This window comes from Buteo buteo, chromosome 13 (genome assembly GCF_964188355.1).
Source record: "Buteo buteo chromosome 13, bButBut1.hap1.1, whole genome shotgun sequence".
Lineage (NCBI taxonomy): Eukaryota > Metazoa > Chordata > Aves > Accipitriformes > Accipitridae > Buteo > Buteo buteo.
Genome location: NC_134183.1, coordinates 15,466,936 through 15,480,424, shown reverse-complemented (window position 1 = coordinate 15,480,424; position 13,489 = coordinate 15,466,936). Strand labels below are relative to the sequence as shown.

General features: G+C 49.0%; 1 protein-coding gene across 2 annotated transcripts in view; it reads right to left on the bottom strand.

Annotated features, from left to right (window-relative positions):
- Window positions 1-8,793, bottom strand: part of TEKT3 (tektin 3) — an 86,111-nt gene extending 77,318 nt beyond the window's left edge. The window contains exons 1-2 of one of the 2 annotated variants that reach the window (XM_075043942.1): window positions 8,692-8,793; window positions 7,792-7,882 (exon numbers count right to left, since the gene is read on the bottom strand). The gene's annotated coding sequence lies outside the window, so the exon portion shown is untranslated. Of the gene's footprint in view, window positions 1-7,791; window positions 7,920-8,691 lie in introns of those variants that run through there. The other variant, XM_075043939.1, reaches the window with a different exon arrangement.
- Between the last annotated feature and the right edge of the window lie 4,696 nt (window positions 8,794-13,489).

Sequence of the window (13,489 nt, the reverse complement as noted above, 5' to 3'; positions counted from 1 at the left end):
CATGTTGTGAAAGCCCAGCACACATCCACGATGCAGCCCGCATTCCCCGGAGATGCCATTCAGGAGGAGCAGGGTGTGTGCACACGCCTTTCTGTCTACAAGCTGTTCTGGATGCAGCATGCAACGTGAGCCAGGGGCTGAAATAGCATCTGTTTTTAGCAGGAAGATGCTGCAAGGCTCTGACACCCGCCTGCCACGCTAAAAATTCAGGGCGGGAATGTTCAGTATCCAGCCAAATTAGCCTTGAGAACAGAAATACCGGGTTTGTACAATTAATCTTCCAGGGGAAGAGAACATCCCACTGCCCCGCCCTTGGGAAACCCAGAATGACCAGAGATGGAGCTCCCTGGTCCCTCACTCCAAAACAACAAACAAGAGAGAACAAAGGTGAGGGCATAAAAGGAAACCCTGCATGGACCTGCCACCAAATATAACTCAGGAAAGGGCCAGTGCGGACGAGCAGCAAGACCTCTCTTGCACATGGGCTGCTTAGTTTATCCACATGGATTGTCACATTTACTTACTCAAATGACTTTCTGAAGAGGTTTAGCTACAGCAGATCGCTGATTCTGGTTTTGTTTCCACCATACACCCCAACACAGCTTCCCCCCCCACCCTAGAGTCTGCAATGCTTCTGTTGAAGCAGTAGTCTGCACACAAGGGTAAGGGTTTTACAAGTCCAAGAAAGAAAATCCCTCAAGTAGTTGTGGTTGCTGAGTTATGGTGGAGTTTGTGTCTTTTTGGGAGCCTCCTGGAATGACCCGAGTGATTGAGGTCACTTGAAGCAGCCTCTTGATGATTTCATCTTCCTACTTGTTAGCAAGCCCCTGGCCTGAACAGAACTGGTGGATGCCACACACCACAGAACAATTTATCTTAAAAGGCAAAATACAGGCCCATATATCTATCAGGAGTGCCACAGGAGCATAGCAGGACCCTCCCAAGAGAACTGGCTTTTGTGTTTGAGCAGCCATTCTCTACCCAAACCTCTCCTTTGTGATCCAGAGCTGGGAAGTCAGTTTTAACAAATGAAGCTGTGAACAGCTTTGACAACAGGGAAAGAGTCAGAGCACTAAAGTCATCACTTGTGTGACCCCTTCCATATCTGCCAACTGGGATAGCTTTCTGTCAACCAACAGTTTCACTCAGCATAGGAAATTCTCCCCATTTTTAGACCACTTATCAGAAGGGAAAGCAGCCCTCACCAAGTCCTACAAACAAGCCATGAAAAGCCAAACCCAGTGCTTTCTCAGGACACAAGGTCTGCTTGTGCTTCTTACCTTTCTCTTGCCTTTGGCTTGGTAACTATGCACACAAAGCTATAGAAGTCTGACAACTTTCCACAAATACAGACTTTCCTGTTACCAGTGGACCCCCTGCTCTCCTGCAGAGATCAGTTCTGGCTTTGACTAAGACTCACTTGGAGCCCAGCTCTGAGGACCACCCTTCACAGCTCTGATCCCCATGAACAAACCCAAAGCACACTTGAGCTTGATGTTCTGCAAAGCCAATGACTAAACCCCCAATCACTTTAGTGACACACAGTCAAGCTTTTAGGCAGTTGGTTACCAATTCATTACCAGTCAGCATTGCTTTTAACAATCCAGCAAGCTGGAGATTAGGCACAGGTTTTGCTCAGAAGAGCATGAAGAACATATCTAATCCCAAAGAGACCTTCACAGGCATCTGTGAACCAGGACACACTGACTCAGTGCACACCACCTCCACAGTTTTGTAGCTGTAAAGCAGCCTTTTTGTGCCCTTTAGATGGCAGCAACTTTCTGAAAGCTGTGGAAACACATGGATATGGAAAAAAGGATTTAAGTCTGAAGGTCATGAGATGAATCTAGGTGAGAAGGAGGTCAGGGATAGAGCTAAGCGTATTCACATACTCCACAAACTTGGAGGATGCACTGCTAGAGCTGGCCAGCAGTGCTGAATAAATATAAGGAGCACACCCAAAATGATCTGAAGAGCTTTGTGGTGATTTCTAGAGCAACTGCCAGGGAAACCGTTAATCCTTTTTTGCAGATAAGTTACTGCATACATGCTGCTCCATCAGCAGGACTCAGCCCTGGACCCATCTGGTGTGACAGGGGCCACCAGGCAGCTGCTCAGTGGGGACAGAGGTCCCAGTAGGACACACATTGAAGCCTTCAGATCAGTCATCCACAGTTAAAAAATTGTGCGCTGCTTTTCTACAAGTATCCCCAAGGTATTTGCTTGCAAGTTTCCTGCATTCCTCACACATTCCTACAAGGAAGTTTTTGACACATTTTCCAAGGGAAACCAACACCAAAGCAGCCTGGACACCAGTAACACAAATTTCTTCAGAAATACGAGCACTTATCACTGAATTAATCACTTACAACTTTCTTTTTCCTAAGCTGTGATCAAGAAAATATTACTCTCCCTGGAGAACAGCTCAGCCCTCCGCAGTGCTCTGTTCAGCCTTACTACATACACCCTCTGCTTACTTCTGCCATTATCTCCATTTCATAGAAAATGAAAGTGAGAATCAGAACACAATCTTCCCAGAGGTGCAAAGTAAGAGGGTAAAAGCCAAAAACAGAAGCAAGGAGTTGCTACTGCAAGTGTCCCACAAGGCTGCCCTTTTCCTGAGCTGGTAGGAAAGGGATGTTTCAGATAAACACTTTATAAAGCTGGTTGATTCCAAAAAAAAAAAAAAAAAAGGCACCCTCAAATGAAAGTACAGACCACTATTTCCAAAAGCATCCAGAGAATTGTGTTGTCAACCATGACACACCCTGCGTTGGCATTTCCTTAGCAAAAGGTTAAGCCCCCTCTGAGATGCTGGGTTTCCAGAGTCAAGTCCCTTCTGAACCATCAGACACATCCAGTCCATCACGTGTGGGACTCAACCCTATACCAGGGGCATTTAGCTCCCCAAATCACCCACTGGATTTCAGATACTCCATATTCAGAGGGGCCAAATCAGGGCATTTGGATCCAAGCAGTTTTCCTAATCTGCCCTGAAAGTCAGCCAGGGCAGAAGCTGTTCCAGCTGCACATATGGGTTAGAGCAGGAAAGGCACAAGTCCCTTGAAACATCCTCTCCAGCATGTATTTCACAATAGTGCTGTTCCTCACTCCAAAAGAAAAAAAAAAAGAAAAAAAAAAATCACTCCAGTACTATGAAGCTTTCCTTCTCAGCAAAACTGATCATGCCTCCCCTGTAGCAATGTTTTTGTCTCCTCTCTCCAGCCACACATCATCAAACCCCTTTGGAAATTTAACAGTCTATGGGCAAGACAGAATAAAATTAATTCCTTTATTTTTTTTTTTTTTTTTTAAGAGCAAAGAAACTTCAGGCAGCAGAAAACCAGCAGGCTCACACAGACACCTCCCTATTCTGCAGCAAACCGTTCCTTTGCCACATCCGAGCTGCAGCCAGGAGCCAGAGCTAGGAGGAATGTCACACCCCGCCGAGGCAGACACAGGCACCAGTGTTCAGAGCCAGCACTGGGACCCTCGCCGCCTCGCACCAGCACCAACCCGGCTGGGCTGTAAACACACCCAAGGTCCCAGCACACTTGGAATCGCTAGATCTCATGTTTTGTGGAGGGAAAAGTTTCTTTGCCCAGTTTTACCAGCTCATCCTCCTGTTATATTCATGCCCTGAGGTCAGCAAATGAAGGCAATCCAGACCCAAAAGCCCAACGCTATTCCCCTGCAGCCAGCAGACCCGGGCTGCACTCCTGTTTCGGCACACCCTGGGGCCAGCCCAGCTTACCTGCCCTGGCACAAGCACACCTGGGATGCTCAGGGCTGCATCAAAAGTGAGCACTGCTGTCCTGTGTCCAAAGTGGCAGTTACGCACCCACAACCGCAGAAACACTGCCAGCACACCCAGGCGATGCGGCAGCCCAGACTGCTGCATAGCCCTGTATAGAGTTTAATTAGGAGCCTCTTTTATAGTCCAGAGCAAGATACTACACTTACTGCTTTGTTATCATGGTCTAGTGAGCAAGTATTAGGTGACACAGCAGAGGATAACACGATGGAAAAGCATCACTTCGCTAATGGAAGTCAGGAAAGTTTGTGGAGCCCAGCCAAGGATCCTGCCCATTTGGGTCTTTCTTTGGGTCTGAAGTTCAAATAGATCTGAAGATTTGACCCAAACCCTCAGCTTTTGTCTAGCTCGGTGGGCAGATGGAAAAGGACCAGAGGCTAGCTCCTAAATCCAGATAACCAATATTGGCCCCAAGTGGTGTTTAATGAGTGGGGGTGGGTCTGGATTGGCAGGACAGACTACCAGAGGAGGGTCCAACACCCCAGCTACCTCCAGCTGGCCCATGGTCACCCCAGGATAACTTAGAGCAGCCTCCAGGCTACCTTAAGAATGGGGAAAAGGTAGCAGAGCATCTCAATTTCCTGATCATGCTTCAATTCCTATTTAAGATGATTTTGGAACTGGTTTTCTGCTATACAGACTTTAAAAAGAACAGACACTCTTTTCAGCTGAGCCAGTCAGGGCTGTGCTGAACTCACCGAGCCTCCACAGAGTTACTAACTCCAGCTCTGTCCAAGCCAGACCACAGAGGCACAGGAGGAAGCGAGGGCCCATGGCTTATCCAGTAGGTCACTGATCCAACATCTGCTTTCCATGTTCCCCTGGGCAGGGCTCCAAGTGCATAACATATACATCTGCCTGTCTGTCTCCATACAGCACACGCCATTTGTCTCCAAGACTGCTGACCAGTGACCCCAGCAAGACTCAGTGGAGCAGAGTAAAAGCGGCTCCCCAAGAAACACACCTGATCCCTTGGGACAAAGCAAGTCTACAAAACAAAAGCTACAAGTGGAGCAGCCGTGATCCCACCCATAAAGCAGGGCTGTAAAGGAGCTCAACCTCACCAAGTAAAAACTAGCAGAGCCATAAAGAGCATCCTTTCCCTGCAGCAGCATTTCTGCAAGCCTCAGCCTGAGCACAGCAGACAGCATTGTTGTAACCCTTCCACCCGGGTGGCAACAGAAACATCTGCAGGCTGGTGCATGGACAGGGCTGGAGGAACCAGGGGAAATAAGTGGTCAACAGGGAGCCAGTCCTTCCCACCTCACGATGTCTGGAGCAGGACTGCACCTCAGCAAGTCGTTTGGCTTCAGGACAGCCCGAACCCTCCCTGAGCCCCAGCCTGGGGGAGCCTGTGGGGCTGTGGAGTCACACGCTAGTGTTACAAATATTCTGATAAGTTAAAATTTTATATAAGCTGGGTTTGATCAAAAGGTAAAGACTGTAGAATATAGGGGTTTGAAGCTCGCAATGTAGTCATCGAAACTTAGGAACATACAAAATGTGCTGTATACAGTCATAAGAAAATAAGTATTGTCTAAAATTAGTTAACCATAGAAACTTTGACCGATTTGTTAGTTTGTAGTGTTTTGTCCTAAGAAACTAAGAGAGGTCAACTATTGGACAAAGTGAGGAAGACTATGGAAGACCACCAGAGACTTCACCACGCCTGCATAAAAGGGACATTTACATATGCTAATGATTTATTGGACAGTTGATGATTATGTATGACATTTCCCAGAAATTTAGTGAATATGTATAACAGGTGTGTATTTAACCTGCATGATTAAACCAGACAGGCGCACACACTAGGTGGAGTGATCCCCTGTGTGCCCAGCGCTGCAATAAAGAAGTGCCTGCTTCTTAACTTCTCATTGCTGTTAAGGAGTTTTATTCCAGATTTCGGCAACACTGGCGTCGATGAAAAACAGTTGGTCCCCCTTCAGGATGGCAAATTTCTCACAGCCCAACGCCCAGTGAACTAAGGTAGGGACACCCAAACCACTGGGCAGGGATCACACAATCACCCAGCTGCGGTCACTTCAGCTCAGCAGCAGCCGCGCAGGCTCCAGGCTCGCTGTCCCCAGGGCTCCCTGCACCATCTGCGCTGCAGCAGCACTGGTGGCCTGCACCGCTGCAAGGGATGCGCGGGGGGACGCAGGGACCACAGCAGCATCCCAGAGGTGACGGGCCTTGCCAGCCGGCAAGGGGGGATCTCAGCACAGCACCCCACCCGGGGACACATCACCCGCAGCCCCCATAAGCCACCAACAGGTAACACAAGAGCTGATTACAGCTCCTTGAGCTATTTGCCTTCCACAGTTTATCTATCCACACAAGGCACAGGTGCAGAAATACTACTGCTCCTATTTTACAGAGGTGGCACAGAGAAACTTGCTGTCCTGAGACACACGGACATCAAGCCAGCTCCCTGTTGAAAGCCAAGATGACAATCATGGGCCATCTAAGCACCATTATGCAGCTATTTCATACTTTCTTTTGTTTGTATAATCTTGAAACTTTATTTGAAAGACCCATTAAAAAACCAAAAACCTGGCTATTTGTGAATTAGAGAGCTAAGTAAAGCAACTACATACCCATTAGGCTGCAGGCAGAGAAAACAGCACATAGCTTTTTAATCCAATATATCAACCTCTCCATCTGGAAATGCCCTTGTGCTGCAAACCCCTGCTTGGAAAAGCAGTCCTGCTTTTGCACTTGGCATATAGGGGCTGCACACACAAAGTGGAAGATCACAAATAGGATTCATAACACCCAGGGAGATGGCAGAAAACATTATAGGAAGGTTTTGAGAGCTGGAGAGAGAGTCACCGATCTATCAGACATCGCACTACAAGGCATAGTGAGGATCACCTGCAGCATCAGGCACCCTCTTAGTTATAAGAGCACCTCTCCTCTACCTGCACATTAAAACCTACAGCCCAATGTGCAGTCACAGAGCCTGTGCTAAGGCACACTCTCACCCCCAGGTAGGTCACAAGAGCAGGTAGTGATGTACCAGGTACATATAAATACATAACTGCAAGAAAGTAGAAAAGATCCAGGGAAATGCAAAACACCAAGACTTATCCTATAGACTCCATCATCACTTGTTATTTGCTTCCTACGAGCAAGCATGCACATTACACACCACAGGTATGTTCTCATGCCTCTGCAGAGGCTGGTTAAAACACACAAACTCAGGTTTAATTATCACCATACTCATGCGACATGTACCACACCAAGCTACACAGAAAATCATTTTTACATTACCTGCCACAAACACACACTCCCTGCCCCCTGTCCACCCCCCCCAGCTTGACATTGCACAGGCAGTGAAGCCTTAAAGAGCCAGCCTGAAATGAGCCACTAACGGCTGTAATTAGCCACTAATCAAACCCAGTTGCTGGGGATCAGTGAGCAGAAAATTTACACCTGGGAAAGCAACCTGCCACAAGCAACTTAAAGGAGTCTCACTGTTCTCCTGAGCTGCCCATAACAAACCCCTAGTATTTCCAGGTATTTCAGGGAATGCATCGCACATTTCCCTAAGGGGGTAACGCCTGACTTCACTGTGAGCTGCAAAGGGCCAGAGTGAACTGAAAGTTTCCCCCAGTCCTGGAGGACATGCATCGTGAGCACTGACCCCAGTACAACTAACCAACGTGTTCAAACATAACCTTAAACATTCAAATTTAGCACGACATGGCCACAAGTTCCCAGCACATGGCCATCTCGGCTTGGCCAGCTACAGACATCAAGGTGTAGCCTCACTAGTATTTCTGCAGTCAAGTTTAAATTTCAACCCAGTGGATATTTAAGCTCACAAACAAAAAAACCCAAAGTTTTTGCAGGAAACCAGCACGAGGGAAATGCCCATACTGGAGGTGCATACAGCAGGCATCCTCCAGCTTTCTCTGCTTTAACCCTGCCCATCACCCTGGCACAGGGCAGCCCTGGCCCCGAGCAGCCCTTACCTGTGCACAGGCTTCGAAAGGTGTTGATAGAAGGTGCTTCCATCCGTGTCAAGTGGTCAAAGGTGTCCTGCTCTGAAGGCTCCAGGATTTCCTTTAAAAAAGCACCCATTTTTCTCACTGAATACATAGTAGAGGTACAAAACAAACAAGCAAAATAGTATCACATGATGCTATGTGGCCAGAAATTTTTTTTCCCCCTTTTTTTTCCCTCGGATACCCAGGCCCAGAGCAGATTGCAGGAAGCCGCTCTGTTGCCAGCAAACACTGTGTTACTATAGAGATATCACAGTACAGCCACTCTCTGCTGCCTCGCACACTGTCCGGCTTGGGATTGCTCTGAAAGCCCCTGAAGTCAGTGCAAGCCTGACTGAAAGGATTTGAGTCTGTCTTTGGGTATTAGACACTTCACACAGAGCTCAATGCTTTTGAATAGCATTGGGCAGGTTGCAAAGTCATGCATTTTAAAGAAAACACCAGAACTGGAGTTGATGAGATAAATTTAAGTCCCCATCCTCCCCGTGTTGCGCATACATGGACCATTGGAGCTCTCATTACCCTGTTGCACACACTTTTCCATAATCCTCTCCCTTATGCGATACACTTGCTTTTGCTTCACCAAAGCCCCAAGTGTATAAAGCATAGGACTTCTGTGCAAGACCCCAGCCTCACCTGCTGCACGGTGGATACAGGCAGGGCTGGCAGACAGTCCTTGTTTTTCCCTTCCAGTACCCACTCTCTCCCTGTGCTGCCAATTCCCCCAGCCTCAGCTCATCATTCCCCTCTCTAGGTCTCCTTCCCCATTTCCCACTCCTGCTTTCTCCTTCAGTCCCAACCTCACCCACCCCCATTTTTATAGCTCCCAGTCTCCAACCCTGCCACCACTTTCCCAGCCCCTAGTACCTGGATGCAGCAGCCAAGCAAGGAGCAGGACAACTTCTGCTTGAGTTGGGGCAGCCACTCAACACCAGGACACACTTAAAATCAGATCCACCTGTTACCAGGCACTTATGACAGCATAAAGCACCTCAAGCACCCATTAAAATGAGAGGTGAAAAGCCAGTCCAGCTGGAGGTGCTTTTAACCCCCAAACCCGCCTCCTCAATCAGTGCCACCAGCTGAGCCCTACCTCAGCCACCACACTGCACACCCTGGAAAAGGGGCTTTTTAATATCATGGGGAATTTCTCCTTCTTTGATGAGTTTCAGCTGAATCAGCCAGCTGGTTTAAAAGCTATCGGGGGGGGAGAGGCAGGCACTCAGAACACTTATATGGAGTTCATTTCCTTAGGAAGCAAGCCTAAAATCAGCCTAGATGTCTCTAGTCATTCCTGTTGCCTTGTGTGTGGCCCTTGTACAGGCTCATCTCTCTCTCTCCAAATGTTTCTCTGTCCTCTTGTTACCTACCCACAAGGGGATGCATTTTTCTGGGCAGCTGACACAAGTCCTATGTGCACTCCTGTGGTAGTAGTGGTACCGTATCACCATCCTCCTCCCACACCAGCTCTCCAGAAACTACATATCTTGGCTAGAAAAAGTCCTCCTGGTCACTTTGCTGCTGCTGCCTCCATGACTCTGTCCCTGTAGCCTACATTGCACACACAGTTCAATTGATATCATCCTTCCCACAGTGTGAACAAAATACCCACGTCCAGCCCTCTGAAAGAAACACCAGTTAAATGCTTAAAACAACAGCTGGCCCCATGCACACCCTGGAGCAGATCACCAGCCTATGGTACTTATTGCCCCACAGATAATGCAGATGAGTCTATCCAGTGGTTATCACACCTGCCTGGGTGTCCAAAGAGCTGGAATTAATCTCTCGCTCGATCCAGCAAACATGCTATTTTGCTGACAGATTGGGAAGTTTAATTAATAGCAGGAACATATGTTAAGCCACTCCAACCAAACAGGCTTGGTTCATCAGATATGGTACATCCAGAAATAACTCTGAGATTTGAGGCAAAAAAAGAAACCCTAAAAAACCCAAAACGTTCTCCTGTTATGAACCCATGCCCAGGGACTGATGCTGCCCTATGCAACGCTGACCCAGCTCATTCCTTTGCTCACAGAAATGTGGGATTCCCATTAAACCCAGTGTTAACCAGAACCTGCTCATTAGACACCAGAATAAAAAGCAAATTTTGGCTCAGGTATTTCATGAATCCTAGGTGCTTTGGCTGGCAGTCATTTACATGAACTTAATAAGAAAAAAACAGAGAGAAAGGGGGGAAATTTCTTTTACATGAAGAAAACCACTTTAAATACCTTGTTGTCCTCCCAGTGGCTCTTGGCTACCAGCAGCATCAAAGCCTGCCTTTAGCTGGGGAAGGATTGCTTCTGGGAAATGCTACTGCAGTTGCTAAGTTGTCCAGAATTGTCTTGGGTCGTGTCTGTGCCAGGAAGAGAGGCTGTGACTCCCAGCCTAAAATCCCTTCATGGGCAGCTGATGAAAGCTGCTGGTGTCTGCTTGATTTGGATGGCGTGCTGTCACTTGCTGGATGCTGCCAGGCATCACCACTGTCCCCAGGATGAGTTTGCTGCTGAGCATCCCTTGCTGCAGGTGAAAGCCAGGGGCTGCACCGAGCCCAAACCCAGGGGAGGGAGGGGGTCTTGCTTTTTTTTTTTTTAATCATAGAATCATAAAATCATTTAGGTTGGAAAAGACCTTTAAGATCATTGAGTCCAACCACAAACCTAACACTGCCAAGTCCACCACTAAACCATGTCCCTAAGTACCACATCTACACATCTTTTAAATACCTCTAGGGATGGTGACTCAACCACTTCCCTGGGCAGCCGGTTCCGATGTTTGGCACCCGCTTTGTGACACCCGTGCTCGGCCCCTGCAACGGCTGAAGGGTTGGGGATGGGTGCTACAGGGACCTGTGTGGGTGCTACCTGTGGCTTTTGTATTCACACGTGATCTTTATTAAACTAGCTAGGCAGTTCCCATGCAGGGAATTTATAATCTAAGCAAAGGTATTAAGGAGCAAGTGAGAGAAGGGGATATTATTCTTATTTTACTGACAGGCAAAGTAGTAGAAGAAGGTGGAAGGGTTGGGTACACAAGGGAATTTGCTGATGCTGGTGTAGGAAAATCACTATAACCAGGAGAACATCCACCCAGAAGCAAAGCTGATACACTTCCTTGCTACGTTTTGACCCTGGGACAAGACTAATTCTGTAGGCACAGGGAACTGATCCTAGGTCCTATAAAAGCTGGCTACTGCTCTTAACCATTAAATAACAGCACAGGTGGTGGTTTTAATATGTCTTTGCAACCCCGGCAAAGTGGGCGCTGGTGTGCACGTCCCTGCAGAGGGTGCTGAGCAGCACCACGCACTGGCACAGCCGCAGAGCATCGCCTGTGTACATGGCTTGGTGCCATCTGTGCATCAACTGACGGACCCTTAGGACTTCTAAATATTCTTTTACCTCCATATATTTCAAAAATATCCAGCCAGGCACCAGGAGCTCCAGCCTGCTGAAGCAGGAGGTGGATTTCATGACAGATTCTGCATCTGTGCATTATACTGAAGAGACACAGAGGAAAAAGTTTTGCAATAGCAGGAGGAAGAATGGGCTGACTTCATAGATTATTTTCTACACAAAGCTTTGGGGAGCTTGTGATTCCTCCCAGAGCTTCCAGTTTGCTTCTTAGGACAAACTGCAGGAGAAGAAGAGAGAGGCTGTGGGAGAAAACTGGGCAAGAACCTGATCACCAGGGAGTCATGGGGATTTCAGCCTGTCCCTAATCCTCCTTCCCCGCTGCAGTGCCACGTTTTTGTGTGCTCTGAGCCCAGAGCTGCTGTGCTTCCCTCTCCTCATCCCTGCGTGGGGGACGGGGGACTGAGTCTGTGATGTCCCGCCAGGTCAGTCCCCACCACAGGTGCCTTTAGGCACAAAATAGATGTTTTCTAACTGAAACACAGAGCTCACACAGAAGGCAGTTGATTTTCACCTGCAGCAGGTGGGTGAGGACTCCCTGCAGGAAGCTGGGTGTAATTCCTTACCCAATTGCACATGGGAAAGGGATTCGGATACTCATCATATGTCTGGGTTGAGTAATACCTCTGGCAAGAAGCAGACAAGTTTGGGAAGTGTGTAATGGTGCCTCTCGTGCCATGAGAGTCTCAGAGGGCTGCCTGTCCACGAAGGGGAGGGGGGGATTGACCACCCACGCAGGCAGAGCTGTGCAGGCGTTGCCTGCTCCCCCCCTGCCCGCCCTGGGGCTCTCCCGTGGGGCAGGAGCTGGTGGTACTGGGATGCATCCTGCACCGAAACCCAGGGAACCTGCCTCCCCCCTGCCAGGCTCCCCTCCCTCGGGGGTCACCCCTGGGCTGCCGGAGGAAGCTGTGTGGCCCCTCCGTGTCCTCAAATGAAGGGTGAAGGCTCGGCCGGCTGGGGAGGAGGGAGAGCACATCTTCATCTTATTTAGCAGCAGATTTTAACAATCACAATATTGAGGACTGCAGTCAGATAGCAGGAGGGGAACGCCCGCGGTGGAAGCAGAGGGGGGGAACTGGAAGGCACCGAAGTAGGAGGTGGGGCAAGACAGGGAGGATGCACCGAAAAAGACAGCAGGCAGAAACCAACAAATTCCACCCAAAATAACCCTGGGAGCAGGGATCAGGGCCTGTCATCACCCCAGAGCTTCCCCTCTTGCAGGTCAGGCAGTGTTTTGGGGCTATGTGAGCCATCACCGTCTCTGTCCCTGGTGACGGCACCTGGGCATGTTCTGGCACCTCCATCCCTCTCCTCAGTCAGCAGCAGGGAACCTGGGCGCTCCTGACAGTAACTGTTTTCACGGAGCATCATAAATAAAGAGACATTTGGCAAACACACAACAGGCAGAGCCCTGCCTGCAGAGCCAGGAGTTTCAGCGCTGAGGTCACTTCTTCTGCTGTCCCAGCCCCAACATGTCCCAGCCCTGTGCTGGGAGGAGCAGGGACAGAGGGAAGCAGAGCTGGTGGGTGCACCCAGCTCCCCCCAAACCAGGGGAGAAAGGGAGAGGGGAGGAAAAGGGGTGAGAGCTGAGGACGATGTTATTCCACCTGAAAAAGCCGCAAGTCACCTGCACGGTGGATAGCAGTCCCCCATCCCAGAGAGACAATAGCAGAGGGTTGGCTGAAGGAAGCAGCTCTCATTAGGAGCAAACAAGGGAGCAAAGGAAGGGAGATGTGATGGGAAACAAAACCAGGTCTCAGTCCTGCAAGGATGTATTAATGAAAGTAGGATGCATGTTCAGAAATGAGGGGTTTTTTTCAGTGTGTAGTCATACTGCGACATGCCTTGGCACAGGTACTGCAGATGCTAAAAGTTTGTGCCGGTGTAAGGGGGAGCCAAGGAGTTCAGGGAAGAGGTATCCATTAAGGTTATTTATCCACATTCCTGGAAACCATCTGAGATCAAGCAGTCCCTGCCCTGGGAGAGACCATCCTTGTGGAGGTGGTGTCATGCAGATCTGCAATCGCCTGCCTCTGGTCACTTTTGGAGAGTGACGTTATCCCATTATTCCGTGCTATTCCAGGGATCAGCCTAGCCTAGAGCTGCCCAGGCAGCCCTGGTGGCACCAGGCAGCGATGCAGAAGGGCTCGCCGGCCCCTTCGGATGCAGGAGTTGCGGTACCGAGGAAACACATTGACATCAAGTATGAAGGAGGCTTCCAGGAGCTTTCTCCGTTTCAAATGTTCCTGGAA